A 12,248-nucleotide genomic window follows, 5' to 3' on the forward strand; every position below is an offset into this window, starting at 1 on the left:
CTGACCGATTGTTGGTTCATGCATGTGGCCAGGCACTGGTGGGCACGAACAGTGTTAAGTTACATAATTGCACATATCTCTACGAGGGGCCCATGGTTAGTTACCACAAATCCAAATAATTCTTTAAACATTTTCCTTTGATCACTTTCTGTTTCCAAACCTTGGAACGGGTTGCCAAACATCGCGTCTTCACCTGATAGCACTTCCCAGCTGATTTGGCCTGAATAATCTTCTGCGGTACTTTCTCTAATTTTTCTCACCAGTCTCACACGTCCTCTGTACAGCATGCTGAATAAGCATAGTTGTATATGCCACGATATCATTTATTGGTTTTTGAGTCAAATTGTGAATTTCCATTATCCGAAGTCTCATAGTTCCGTGATCTCTGACGCGTTTTTCCACAGGTGATTGTGGTTTCTCTGCAAGTGGCTTCTGTATCCCAAAAAATTTCGGTAGGTCTGTCCACACCCCCTACGCCACATACAATGTTCAGATGAGCATCTTGTCCATGAACTCGCATCCAGTGATTCAACTGTAGTGACAAATTAGCAAAAATACTCAAACACATGTGACACCTTAGTCCCATGATTGCACCGCATTTTAAACTACTGAAGAATCAGAGCAACAAATAGAGGCAAATCGCCGGCTTGCAAAAACACTCTTAGTAACCATCATGGGGGTGCATCAGTTGAGACGACTGATACAGGACCTAGTACAGCAGCACAGTATATTTTTTTGCACGAAGCATTTCGTAATATCATGTGTTTTATAGTAATTTTACGATAGACAGGAACGTGACTGAAAGGAAAAAGGGGTATCAGATCTTCCCCATGTAAGGGAATCGGGATTCCAGGATCTGTGAAATTTTCGCTTATGGAATCCTGAATCCTGGGCTCTTGAATCTGGAATACAGCTCAAAGAATCTGGAATCCAGAATCCAAGTTCCACTTATAAGGACTGGAACCAAGTGCCTGGAATCCGGAACCTACGTCATGGAATCCAGGATTCAAGAGTGTCTCGTTTTCCCTGACATAGGGCAACACAATTTCACTCCGAGATTATACACGAAAATTACTTGATGACAGGAAAAGCAAAAAGGAAAAAAGCTGAATGAAATGAGGTACTCAAATATCTAAACTGGTCTCAAAAGTAGGAGGTGTCAGATGTGGTTTTACTGTAATGCATCTTGCAATCTGGGGGGGAGGGGAAGGTGGAAGAGAGACCATTGTATGGTGCCTTACCCCTACCCAAACATTGGTTGAGTAGCCGCAGGGCTTTCGCTGTTACACTTTAAAGAACTTTTCAAAGCTAAACACCTAAACTCGATAGGCTTTTTCGGTGATAAATTGGCGGATATTCTATAGTATTCTTCCCTTCCCTCCTAGGGGAAGGGGCTGGGACTGTCAGGCTTGGTCCATTTAACATGTTGCTAGCTATTAGGTCATTCAAGGTCGCTATGTTGAATGATGCTTTTATCTACGTTATTTGATAATAGTCGACAGCCAGGAAAGGTTGTCCAATTGAGGCAAGGGGAATTGTTATTGTAAGTCTCTCATTGGCTCCATTAGTAATTTAACCCGGCGCAACATTTCCTGTCCAGCGGAGGTATAAAGTCTTCGATTTCTTCATTATTCGTCCTACTCATTCACTGAGCCTATTCTGCACAGCTCTATCACTGAGTACGGGCTGATTTCTCATATTAGGGACTTTAAGATAGTACACTACGGTCGGTTGGGACAGTTGGGAGCGTACACGGGTGGCCTGGGGCCAGGATGGTAAAAAGGTGCGAAAAATTTTAACTTAAGTTCGGGCAACATGACAGAGGACAGTAAAGCCAAGATGTCTTTTGATGAGGTGTGAGACTTGCTGGTAATTTCGTCTGCAGAAGGCTTAATAAGCAACAAAGAGTTTTTGTTTTTATACAAAGAATACAAAGCAGTGAATCCTTTTGATCCGTATTGGGAATTTGACCCATTTTCTTTAGACTCTTTAGACTCTAGAGAATGTAAATCCGAGTTCAGACTAGAGAAAGAAGATATACCCTTTGCAGCCGATGCTTTGCAAGTTCCAGCAAGATTTAGGTGCCCTCAGGGCACAGTTTCTGATTGTATAGAAGGATTTTGCATTCTCCTAAAAAGGTTGGCTTATTCTTGTCGGTATTTTGACCTCGTTGAAAGGTTTGTTCACCCAGTTCCTGAACTGAGTTTGATATCAAACACTGTACTTGACTGGATCCACAAATTTCATGGCTTTCGTTTGACTTCATGGAACCAGGCATTCCTTGTGCCTCCTTTCTTGGAATCTTGTGCTCGAGCAGTCAAACAACAGGGAAGTCCCCACAAAAACTGTTTTGAATTTATAGATGGAACAGTTTGTTGAATATGCAGACCAGATACGAACCAACCTGTTGTTTACATCGGCAATGAAAGGATGCATGGGCTGAAATTTCAGTCAGTGGCCCTACCAAATGGTCTGATGGAAAACCTGTATGGACCTGTGGAAGGACGTCGTCACGATGCGGGAATGCTTAAGGATTCTGGTCTCCTGAATGATCTATCAAGATTTGGATTTAACACAAGAGGTGATGTCCTTTCTCTGTATGGGGATCCAGCCTAACCCCTTCATCCCAATTTAATGAGACCCAAACGCCCAAGGGAATGCCCATGTCTCACCCCTGAGATGGAAGCTTTCAACACGGCTATGAGTTCAGTAAGAGTTTCTGTAGCCTGCGTAGCAAGTGTTTCTGTGCAGTTTACAAGCAAAGAAAGAGGAACAAGAGTCAAAGACAGCGGAAAAAATGGCGCAAGTAAAAGAGCAGGGAGGGACTGGTGAAGAAGGGAGGGAAACGCTTGCAGACAAACCCCTCGATTTTGAAAACTGCCCACTTGGCCTGTCATACATGAGTTCACACACCGACATTTTATGCTGTCATCAGCTGTCATATTTGACCAATAAAATGTTTGTCCTTCCAAGGAACGGAAATGAACTTTAGAGGCGTGTGTGTGAAACTATAATAATTTTGTTTTTTTGTATTTTGGTACGCGTGGACAGCGTTAACGGTGAAATCTCAATTAATCCAAACAATCAATGCAGGTCAAAGCTCAGCTGGACAAAACAGCACAAACGAGCTGGGCCCAGCAAGACAGAACATTGCGGGAAACCATCGCATTCCCTAACAAAGAAAATCACTTTTAGTTATTCAGATCCAGGAGCTACTTTGCGGAATAAATTAAATGACCTGATTCCGGTACCCTTATATAGTCGCAAGAAGAGCTTTGTGTTTCAAAAGAAGTTAAAGAAAATGCTCTTGCATTGAAGGGTAAATCTTGCCAACCAGAATAAACAACAATTACCACAGGAAGATGCGTGTCACGTACCATACATGACCTCTCAGTATGAAACAAACCTTTTATCGACACATGTCAATATTGTTCGACTAGCCGAGCCAATCACGCGCTGCGTTCGCTGGCAAACACAGCTTTTCAAAAATCGAGGGGTTTGTCTGCAAGCGTTTCCTTCCTTCCCCTCCCCCTCCCCCTCCCCCCTCTTTCATTTTTTGGCTCCTCGTTTCATTTCTCGCCTGGTCAAAACCAAAAATCCCGTCCCTCGGTCTTTTTTTGCTCCGAAATTAAACGGAAACGCTTGCTGATTTCATTCATTCATTCCTAAATTTCTTGTAAAATAATTTCTGCTTCAGACAAGGGCTTGGGATTTGTTCCTGACTCCCCCTCCTTTCTCATTTTTCTGTTGTAATCACCAACCAGTTTATTGAATCTGTCTCGGACACTTCTTTGGTCTCTAGGCATAACTTTGAATCCATCATACTGATTTACAGCACCTGCAACTTCAGACCAGGCTTGACCAGATTCCTTAGATCCAGCCTTGAACTGGTATGGCTCAACAAAGCGAACTTCTCTTAACAGAATTTTGTCTTTTATTTCTGTCCAACGGAAAGTTCCACTGTACATAAGGAAATAAAAAAACCCATGATCAGGTACACTTGATTTTTAATATTTACTAAACAGCAGTATAAGCTCTAGCAGTAAATTAAGCGCCACCTTCATGGCAAGGAAGGGTGTTGGCTTTATGGAACCTTGACTATTTTTAGTGTACGTTCAAGGAAAAAAAGCAAAATTGAAGCATCACAGCATAGCCAGGACAGTTGAATAAGGAAGTAATCTTTAAGGTAACGTAAATGAATAAGCTTGATGCATGAGAAAACAGTGTTAACACTGATTAATAAATCAAGCAATAATAAACATGTAAAACTCACTTGTTACGGACATCATTCTCTTTCGCGCTCTCTTTTGAAAGCTCTCTAAAAGACCAACATCAAAAATAAATTTCAGATTGTGGATTATTGAAAAGCAAAGAATGGTGAGTTGAATAGTTACAATATTGCTGTACTATTCAGTATGTTACGAGAGATTTTTCAGGCCAGAAAAAGTAGAATTTTCTGTCGTTAAAAAATATCACTAAGCTTTTTTTAATGTGATCATAAGGCAAAGCGTAATTCGGTTATCTGTTAAATCTTAAAACAATAAGCATCAAAGAAGTAAGTAATTAAGCTTTACTGTCACTAAAGTTTGCTGCCATTTATGAACAGATCAAGAAGCTGAAAGAAAAGCAAACATAACTTTGAAAACACTGTACCAGACTGAATTTTCCATATAAAAAAAGAAATTCATTTGAACGAAATTAGACCCAACAGTAGGAAAATTTATCACTTACCATATACGAATAAAACTGAGTGCAAATTGGCTGCATACAGTGAAAAAAACGAATCAATCAGCTGAAAGGAAACCAGTCAGAACTTTCAAGACAGGGCACTACACCACTGGAGGCAGTACGCAGCTCTTATAAGATGTGCTGTGGTTTGTCAATGGATTTTTGATAATAATTCTTCTAGCGTTAAAGAAATATAAAGTATATAAGGCATATGGGAATATGGGAATATGTAAATAATAAAGTGTGCTGAAGCTATGAATATACCTACAGTCAGACAACGTTAGGAATGGCTATTGTGAATTCAGTAAGTAATCTAAGGAAGTTTTAGCTCTCTAATTACCACTTTATCTCAACACCCTAAACTAGGAGTGACTTACTGGTTCTCCCCTGTTGCCCTTGTTGCCCTGTTGCACTGTTTCCCTGTTGCCCTTGTTGCCCTTGTTGCCTTGTTGCTCTGGTTACCCTGTTGCCCTTGTTGCCCTTGTTGCTCTGGTTACCCTGTTGCCCTTGTTGCCCTGTTGCCTTGTTGCCTTGTTGCATTGTTGCCCTGGTTGCCCTGTTGCCATGGTTGCCTTGTTGCCCTTGTTGCCTTGTTGCCTTGTTGCCCTGGGTGCCCTGCTGCCTACAATCCGCGACAAAATTGTTGAGACATTTATTCTTTAATAGGGTAATTTCGGAGAACAAAAGAATCCGCACCCCTCCCCTGTCCCCTCCATTCAAAGTTGGGGTGTTTGTTGTTTTCTATAGGCAGCTAGAACAAGGGCACAACATTGCACGGAGGGGATGGGGGAGGAAAGCTATATTTCCTCCTTTTGAAGTTAATAAAACGTAAAAAAAAGCCAGTTTTGGGCGAAGTGTCTCAACTCATTTGTTGCCGATTGTCTGAATCGAAATCTATGCGCTGTTGTCTTATTAGCACCTGTTAGGAGATGGTAACTAGTTGAGACTACTATATTCACCAGGTCGTTTGTCAGAAGATAGAAAAGATACCCATATAATCCCTTTCCTGTGTTTTTCGAGGGAAAATTAGTTGAACAATCTTTGTTCTCGGTAGTGTTTTCAAGAAATTACGCAGCATACCCACGTACCGAATGATTGGTTTTCCTCTGGTAACTAAGTGTGATTGGTAGGAATCGATGGCAGGTAATATATTGTATTTGAATATATCCCTAGTAAGTTCGAAAGTGTTTATTCGAAGTTTGGCTATTTGACAAGGGTGGGATGGACGATAAAATAGCCATGATTGCTATGCCCAGGAGAATTTTGAGGAAAAATGTTCCAACTTCTAATGCACAGCAAAGCTCCATAGCATCGCTAAATCTGTGCAGCAGATTCGTTGCCCATATACCCATAAGGCTCTTTGAAGAATGTACTTTACAGTAGAAACTATGAGTTCAGGAGGGGACTGGCCACGAGTAACCACAAGTAACCAACTTCATTCTTAAAAGATCATCAGATTATTTCCTTTTCACTTTGTTCTTTTTTTCGATGCGTTTCGATAAAGAAGAGAATAAGAAATCGTGCGCGACGCACCACATTGCACGATGTCAAGGCACTGTTAAGCGTGACACAAAATGTCATGCACTGAAAATAACAAAATCGCCTTACTCTAATAATTGTTCTAAAATAGGTATGATGAAGTCGAACACAACAAATAAAAAGCCACCAGGGGTTCTTCATCACAGCATAAAGAAATGAATTCAATTACCTTTCTAAAGGACGTATGACCACTTTTGAGATTTATACAATCGGCGAGAAAATTGTTAAGACATTGTTCTTAAATAGGGTAATTTCGGAGAACAAAAGAATCCGCAACCCTCCGCTGTCCCCTCCATTCAAAGTTGGGGTGTTTGTTGTTTTCTTTAGGCAGCTAGAACAAGGGCACAACATTGTACAGAGGGGATGGGGGAGGAAAGCTATATTTCCTCCTTTTGAAGTTAATAAAACGTAAAAAAGCCCAGTTTTGGGCGAAGTGTCTCAACTCATTTTGTCGCCGATTGTAGGTGCCCTGCTGCCTTGTTGCCCTGTTGCCCAGATGTCGAGAACCAAAGGCAATTTCTACACTTGACATATACTTTTGGGGTATACAGCTATTTCCAGAAAGGTTGTCCGACAAAATGTGCATTCGACAATCCAGAAAGGTATTATGGGATATGATCAATACACTGTTGCTGACACTGTAGCTGTCGAACCTACTTTTGTTGCTTTCTTTTAGCACCCGCAAACATACTTCCGTGGACTCTCGTGTCATTCTTTCAAATTTCTTTGAATAACAGTGAATTCAAAACCACCCACAATACCTTTCAGGATTTTTGCGTGCACTTTTTCTGACAACCTTTCTCAAAATAGCTGTAGATATGCTTGGAAATGACTGAGCAATTATGATGACGATACAACCATCTCGTTTCATAACAATGAAAACCATAACAGCCTTCAAGCAAGCTCTTCATTTAATGCATTAGTCAAATCCAACTGCACCCAGACTGCCGGGCCAATCAGCGGGCATTAGCATTTTTGGGCTTTGGATGGCAAACTCCTGGGGGAAGAAATGCATGCATTGGATTTGGCTGATGCATCAAGGATATGGAGAGAAGTAACGCGTGAGTGGCTTGCAAGAAGGAGAGCCAGGAGAAAAGTCCAAGGAAAGGAAGTGAGAGATCACTTGTACGTTCTCTTACAACTCATAATAGGGAAGTTGCTACCGGTCCATGACATTTCCTGGTAGTTTTGCATGTTGGCAGCAGCTTACGTCAGGAATTCCCGAGAAAAATTCCAGCTATTTACATACTAAGCAATGTCCACTAAAGGTCCACGCCTCCATTTTCACCCGTTTCAATCAACCCTTAACAATAGCCTGTATTTGATATATTCCAACATGACTGCGAGGTTTTAGGGTCAAAGTTGCAAATTTTTCTCTACTCCATTGTCTCGCAATTATCAGAAGAGTCTTTAGCACAAAGAAAACTAAACAAAATTGTAAAAAACGACCAGAAAGCCTCGGAGTCATGTTAGAATTTTAATGTATCGAATGTGAGCTATTAAAATCATTGGGACAGACACACGTGTCTGCCACAAAGAAACCTCACGTACGCGTGATACCATGGTGGCTAAGTGCATGCTCCAATAGTGTCTTGTTTATTAACTGAGCGCTGCCGCCCTTTAACCCCTTCACTCCATCTCCGACTAATTACCGTATTGTCATTTTAAATGTGGCAGGCGAGGGGCAAGATACATGCAAATAGAATTAATACATCTTGATTTTATTTCTTTTCCACACTTTTAGTTCACTCATGTGAACAGTAGGGAAATTGTTCTAACTTCTTCTCATCTATGACGATTGGACATTTCGCCAATTGTGCAGTCGTTGCACCACTAGTCCCCAAGTGGCTTAGTTTTCACTCCTGCACATCGGCTAAAGAAAAAGAATGAGCAAAAATATATATGTTGATCGTGTGAGTAAATTGTCAAATACACACTTTCAAAGGAGAAATATACTATGCGTTGGGATGTGACTTAGTAGGAGTAATATTGTAGTAGTAGTGGTAGATTGTTTATCAAAATGAGTGTAACATCTTACAGTATTATAAAAGCTGATTTTGATTTCTAAAATTATAAATTACTAAGCAAAGCAAATAGTATACTCTAATTCAATACAGGTAATATTAGGTTATATTTTACTTAACGAGAGTAGTGTGTCGAGTACATTGTGACACGAACAGATTAATTTCAGAGCTAACTTATTCAGTAGTAGTGTTAGTAGTGGTAGTTTATTGAGTTCATCACTGTTTAATTTAATATTGCATTCTTGGATTGACATATTTATTTACTTACTAGTGATGCCATTTGAGGCACAACGAACACTCCACCCATTCGATGATTGGGGTTTTCTTCCCCGGCGGGGTCTTTTCATGGCACAAGACACATGTCTGTTACTGACTCTTTTCCTAACAATGTAAATTCAAAATGCAAACGATTTGGGAATAACAAAATAACTTGGTATGGAAATTATATATCAATAATTCGTTTTTTCAACTTCGGCTCACAGTAGAATTAATTATACAGCTCCTTGCTGATAGAGATTGAAAGAGATATAGAAAAATAACATAATCATACCTTTGGGTACCCTTTGGGTCACCCCAATGGCCCCGGTGATGTGAGAGTTATATTCAATGCCTGAAGTGGATCATAGCAGCATATCAATATATAAACATAGTTTGTAGATAGGTTAAGATTTTGAATGAAAGGTTACTTGAACATTAAATTTTTTGTTCTCCTACTTATTCAAAGAAAAAATTGATTATCCAACGACGCCTTCTGATATGGCTGGTTTTCAGTTTAGGTAAAGACAAAAGGTATGGCCAAAATTTAAAAAAAGGATGGGGTGCCTGATCACAATGAAATCTGTTTGAGCATATTATGTAACCACTGCTTTCTCTTCTATTCAGCATAATTCGTTAATTGTGTCTTGATCCACTACTGTAGTTACAAAATAACAGAATTATTCTGAACATTTTTCTGACTTTAAAACCCACTTTAGCCAGTAAACACCTTTCATACGTTTTTGCTTTGCATAAACTTACCTTCACTTGCTTGAGACAACTCTTGACAATTGTCTGCTTCAGAACACTCAGAAGGCTGTTTATCTGCTGTTTATTGGGAAAGTTAAATAGAAAAAGCCGGAAATTGATTTATTATTCCCCGTGCCTGGATAACCAAATCGTAGGTACCTTTTGCTATCTTAGCTTAAGAAGAAACAAAATGCAAACTGCGGTGATAAACTTATTAAAAGGAAATATATGCGCATTTCTTGGCAGAAAAAAAATTAATTTTACGTTTTGTATGTTTCAACATATATACCAATTAATTATTTTTTCAAGCAGGGAGGAATATACCATGCTTAAAACATAATACAAATTACACACATATTCATAAATTAAAGCCTTTCATCATTTTCGCTTCGATTGAAATTACCTCGTTCTCTTCTGGTTTCCTCCGCGGAATCTGAATCATTATCGGATGTCTCTGTATCTGCCGGATTGGGAAAGTTATAAAGAAATTACAGAAAACTGTTAAAGCACACCTGAGGGAAAATCTCGACACATACATGACACAAGTTTTTCTCCCCAGCTTCTTCTCGAGCACTCTACCGCTGCTTCCAAAATGCTTTATGTCAGAATAGAGCCCGGCCAAGGCCTTTTTATTTGTTTAATATAAAGAATCAGTTAAATTCCACATTTATTACTTTCAAATGTTCAAAACAAATAAAAACACTGGGCAAATGGCATTACATCTTTTCCTCCGTGTTTTATATACTCTGGATGAGTACATAACACGCTTATTCAACCAACGAGATTGCGTGTTAAATTAGAACTGTATTTTAAAAAATCTGTCTTATTGTTAGGGTACATTTTTGCTCAGTCTGCTTTATTGTATGCGCTTCTCTTTGTTACCATGAATATTTATTCAGTTCAGTTTTCGGTGTTGGGTACCTCGACTCTTTCAAAATCTGTACCCCCTACATTATTAAAGTAACATCAACAAACACCTTATTTCACACGTAAGCAGTGTATGTAAAAGCACCCTTATGTCAACTAGAAAAATGTTTAATGGCTGTATGCACTCGTGCTGTACTCACCCGAACCACTAACATTTGAGCAATCGTTCTCCTTGGCTATGACGGATTGCTTCAGTGCATAGGAATAACCCTTGTGGGGAAAGGAAAATAAACAGAAAGTTAAATGCAAGGTCTCTACTCGAACACGCATAGCGCAATACTTTCTTCCCACCCTTAATGAGGGTGGTATAAAGTATTTCCATGACTCGGGGTTTACTCAGAAAATTAATGAGATATAAAGACTTCTTTTGACGTGAGCATGATTCTCATTGTGACTGTTATTTTTGGGAATTGTGAAAGGACTTCAATAATCCCCCTTTACCATATCGAAGTTTCACTAACCATTTGGAAAGCTTTCCATTTGCCAGGGGTCATCTCCATGTAGTTCTTCTTTGTTGTTGGCGTCATCTGCAAAAGAAACGACGGGCGTGAGTGAAGCTAAAGGAACGAAACTAAGGATAACAGGGGGGAACCCAAAGTCAAAGTTTTAACATAATAAAATTAGTATAACTACCTGTATCTCACCTTCATTTCTTCCTGGTTTGGTCGGATTTAAAGTTTCCACAGGAGAGAACATTTCCTCAACTTTGAAATCTGAAGTTAAAATTAAAACCACAAACATCACTCTTATAAATGCAGCCTACGTTTTTCTTTTTTAATCAAATACAATTTTCTTCCTAGACAAATTAAACGTTCATCATCAGGCATGCATTATGCTTTGATCATAAAAGAATCAAAGGAGAAGTTTGATTAAGAAAAACGTTCCGTTATATAGAGGGCACAATAATATAAGATGAGTAATATACCTTGACATAATTTACTTATTTCGTCCTCTATGGATTGGATGTGGGATTTTACAACTTTCTCGTCCCCCTTCTTCTTCTTCTCCTTCCTCTTGAAGTTGAAAATAGAGATTTGTTAGTACTGGTGGTTCTTCTACTAATATTTTTTTCTTTAAAAAAGGCCTTTGTGCAAATTGTAAAGTGTAAATACAATGATACCTCTCATTCAAAGTTTAGAGGGACCTTAATTAAATTTCTGCTTCCTATTTAGCAACAGTCCCATATTGGGAACAATCCGGAATAGTAAGCGTCTTTCAACTTAGTATTCTAGTGACAAGACAGCGGTTGTTTTTTGTTGTTTGAAATGTTATGTTTTCCCCACATTTTTTAGCAGTCAACCAGTCACTAAAGAGTCCAGGTGAGATGATTCTATAACGCCTATAATCTTAATACCAAGACAATTTTCGTCATTTGATGGGGTTACATGTCTCTTTACACATTTGAAATAAAAGGAATAGTAGAAGACTATTTCTTTATCTAACCAGCCTCGCCGTGATCAATAAAATGCAAGGTCCTGCATGTTAACGCCTTCCAAGCAATCTTGAAACACCTCTGTTTCCTTGTCCCTCTTCACCTTCCGCATTAAACAGGAGTGGCTGGTTGATGTTACAGCCATACTCCTTACAAAAGGATTGAACTTCCAGTGTGAAGACATGTCATTTGTTGTACTTAATTATCACTATGGTAAGTTTGATTGCTGCTGACTTCTTTGTTTCTTTAAGCCTGTGTACAGTCACCCCCGCCCCCACCCTCTATTCAAACAAGCATATACAGACTATCTACTATAGAAAAACGATTTAAGAGGAAGGTCTTTTATCACCTTTGAGGAGGGGGAGGGGGGAGGGGTCATTTTCAAAATCTTGCGTGGTTTTGGGCCTGGGTTTCAGGAGGTCATTTTCATATAAATGAGGTTAACTAGGGGTTTGTTTTATGAGCTCACACAAATTAAACTTCTGGGTAAAATAAATATTCCCAGAAAAGTAGCCTGCCAGATTGATAAAATACGTATTTCCAAATATTGCTCCTGTCAAGTGTGCTATTTTTTTGCAATTAACCACACAAGC

At 39.3% G+C, this 12,248-nt stretch overlaps 1 pseudogene; it reads left to right on the forward strand.

Annotated features, from left to right (window-relative positions):
* Positions 1–1,839: 1,839 nt before the first annotated feature.
* LOC140931776 (uncharacterized) lies at positions 1,840–2,616 on the forward strand (annotated as a pseudogene).
* The last annotated feature ends 9,632 nt before the right edge of the window (positions 2,617–12,248 follow it).

The sequence above is a fragment of the Porites lutea genome, chromosome 3, assembly GCF_958299795.1.
Source record: "Porites lutea chromosome 3, jaPorLute2.1, whole genome shotgun sequence".
Lineage (NCBI taxonomy): Eukaryota > Metazoa > Cnidaria > Anthozoa > Scleractinia > Poritidae > Porites > Porites lutea.